General features: G+C 40.2%; 1 pseudogene across 1 annotated transcript; it reads right to left on the bottom strand.

Moving 5' to 3' along the window:
- Positions 1-1325: 1325 nt before the first annotated feature.
- LOC308279656 (axin interactor, dorsalization-associated protein-like) lies at positions 1326-2249 on the bottom strand (annotated as a pseudogene). Its single transcript has one exon. The product of its transcript is annotated as an axin interactor, dorsalization-associated protein-like (transcript).
- Positions 2250-2643: the final 394 nt, after the last annotated feature.

Below are 2643 nucleotides of genomic sequence, written 5' to 3'. Positions count from 1 at the left end.
ACCTAATAGACAACTGAAAGTCTTAAAGACTAGATTTCTTGAAGTGCAAGGGCTAAAACAATTGTGGTTACCTATTTTTAAAGGCAAACATATTGAATGGTATGACTAGGGTTACTACACTAGTTTAAACATAGGCCAAGTACTGACACTGCATTCCCCTCATGCACTGTTCATTTAAAATAGTGAATATTAAAATATGTGGGCTCTATATCTAACTCGGAAAAAGCCCCTCACAAATCTTACTGTTCTGTGTATCAAATATTTATCTTGTATGTTCTATGAAAGTTTAATTTATGCCTCATTATTAAGTCAAAAGTAATATAAGTAATCAAATTATAATAGGCTGATGACCTGTATATTTTCATAGGATGAATGTCAATATATCTAAATAGGAAATAAATGACAATCCTATCTACCTATATTAAAAAAATAGAATATCTTTCCAGATTTTGCATACTCATCATCACTATAAGAGGTATGCAGATTTTAAAGTTTCACAATCAGTTGTCAGAAAAACAGCAGTTATTCCTGCAGTATCTCATTAACATCTGAATCAATGATTTTTTAGATATCTAAAAAGTTTTAATTATTCTGAGATGGTTCCAATGTAAACCCTAGAATAATTATCAGACAGGATAACAATGATGTAGAAGAACAGCTGATCAACGTGACAAAAATATGCTCACTTTCAGAAAAACTACCTGGTCATCTGGAAACAACCTGGGGAACACTCCCCTATGTGGTACTTATCTGGCCAAGGCACACTATTTCTAAGCAGAACTATCAGATCGGGGTGAATTTAGGCCACCTCTGAGGAGCACCCTTTTAACCTCTACACATACCTTCTCAGGCAACATATCTTGTCCAGTTCCCTTCAAATCAATTTAATAATGTCCTACCCACCTCAACCCAGAGTTTGAAGGTCACTCAAACTAAAACAGTATTTTGGAGCAGAAGTGAGCAGTTGTGTAAACTCTAGCACATTCTTATTGCTGCATTAAGTTTGAAGATGAGCATACCTACCACAACAGTGTTGTTCCAGGAAGCAAGGTAGGAGTAGTGGTAAATTAGAAAATAGACTATTAATTGCACAATCAATAGAAAAGTAAAAACGTTCAAAATCTACAATAAACCTGTATTCAAAGGAGTCTTAAAACATCCATGATGTGCTGGACTCTCTGAGCTCTGTGGAACAGCTTTGCACTGGCCTACTGGCATGGGATATGGCTCACTTGCCACCTGCTGAGGGGTGAATATGCTACACAGAGTTAGGATGGTTTCCACTCCATGTAACATTCACAGAAGTTCTAGGTTACTGGTGAGGATCATTCCTTGTGCAAAGTCTGATGTAGATGAAGATAAAGCGGTTTCTTGGTCAATAATTGCAATTTCTTTCTTTTAAAGTCAGTGGGTTTCTTGTATAGTTCTATTACATTTGACCCAGGCTTAATTTCATCCATCTCCATGAAAACAAAACACTTGGTGCTGGTAAACCTTTTTTTAGGCTTGTAGTGTTTGAATTCAAAGAAGATAGCTGCACCTTTGGTTAACTTTTCAATGTGTTTCTGGAGCTCAATGTCCACGTTAAAATGAACATATGTATCTTCCTTTCTTGAAGCCACAGGAGTATCTTGCACGGGAGTCAAGTCTATGCCATTCAGATCCTTTACACTAACTGTAATATAGGGATCGATGCACTGCCCAGCGTCTTTCAGACCAATTTTCTCAATTCTGATAGTGAGTAACGTCATTCCTGGTTCTGATGGTAACCTTGGTAATAAAGTACCAGGAATTCTAGCAGGGAAAGAATCAGGAGCTCCTGCTCCAGCACCACCCTCTTCTTCATCTTCTTCAAATTCCAAATTCTCTTCCTCACCAGGTGTTAAAATTCTTCTTAATGGGACAGGCTGAACATCAAATGGGAATTCTTTATTATATGTAAAAATATTCTTTAGGATTGGCTCTAGTTTCTTCAGGTCCTCCAGTTTAAATTCTTCCTGGGACTGTGTGGACTGTAAAGCTGCGCTTCACAATTCTAAACATGTTGCAATTTTGCCTATGGTTTTCTTTTGTTCTTCTGTGAATTCAGAATTATTATGTTGAGCTTGGGCCTCTTTTTGTAGATGTCTTGCTAATATCTGATACTCGTCTATCGCCTCCACCAGCTGGCCCCAGGAGTCGAAGTCTGCGCCTCTCCTAAAACTGGCGCCCCAGCGCTGCAGCAGACTCCGGGTCACCTCCGACATGGCCGGGCCCCACCCCGTCCCCTCCCTCCCCAACCCCAGCGCGGCCTGGCTCTAGGCTGCCATCCTACCAGGGCCGGGCCGGACATTAACAGGGCCTGGAGGAACCGCAGCCGCCGCTGCCCGCCAAGGAGCCGCCCAAGCCCATTTCGTTGGGAGGCTTTTTATTGCTGCTTTATTGTCGGTTCAATTTAGGAGTGTTATATGAGTATAGAAATGTGTTTGTTTCTTTTCTCAGCAACTTAGTGAGGCCCTGTTTCCAAATAAAATAGAAAGTAGATTGGGAGTGTAGCCCCAAGATAGAAAGCTTCTGGGTTCCATCCCCAGCAACACACACACACACACACACACACACACACACACACAGATTTCCAATTTGTTGGAATATAAATATTCAAAT

The sequence above is a fragment of the Muscardinus avellanarius genome, assembly GCF_963383645.1.
Source record: "Muscardinus avellanarius genome assembly, chromosome: 1".
Taxonomy (NCBI): Eukaryota; Metazoa; Chordata; class Mammalia; order Rodentia; family Gliridae; genus Muscardinus; species Muscardinus avellanarius.
Note: the sequence above shows the minus strand (reverse complement) of the source record. Positions and strands in the feature narration are given on the sequence as shown.